Source organism: Camelina sativa, chromosome 5 (assembly GCF_000633955.1).
Source record: "Camelina sativa cultivar DH55 chromosome 5, Cs, whole genome shotgun sequence".
Classification (NCBI taxonomy): Eukaryota; Viridiplantae; Streptophyta; class Magnoliopsida; order Brassicales; family Brassicaceae; genus Camelina; species Camelina sativa.
Genome location: NC_025689.1, coordinates 22,774,790 through 22,775,226, shown reverse-complemented (window position 1 = coordinate 22,775,226; position 437 = coordinate 22,774,790).

Here is a 437-nt window from a genome sequence, read left to right as displayed (position 1 = left end):
GAGAGCGTAGAGGAGTTGTCAGAGTTGCGGGAGGCAAGTTCCTGAGAGTCATTGGACGAGCTGGAAGGGTGTATATCCAGATCGCAGGAGAGTCGTGGCCAGCGAATTTGCTTATCAGTCCAGTGGAGTTGTATGATGTTATTCTCGGGATGGATTGNAGTAAGGGTTTTATCCATCCTAGTTGTTCACAGTGGGGAGCACCGGTGCTGTTTGTTAAAAAGAAGGACGGGAGTTTTCAGTTGTGTATCGACTATCGGGGTTTGAACCGGGTCACTGTGAAGAATAAGTACCCTCTCCCGAGGATTGATGAATTGTTAGATCAGTTGAAGGGTGCTACTTGGTTCCACAAGATTTACTTGGCATAGGGTTATCATCAGATTCTGATACATGAGGCAGATGTGAGGAAGACGGCTTTCAGGACGAGATATGGGCATTAT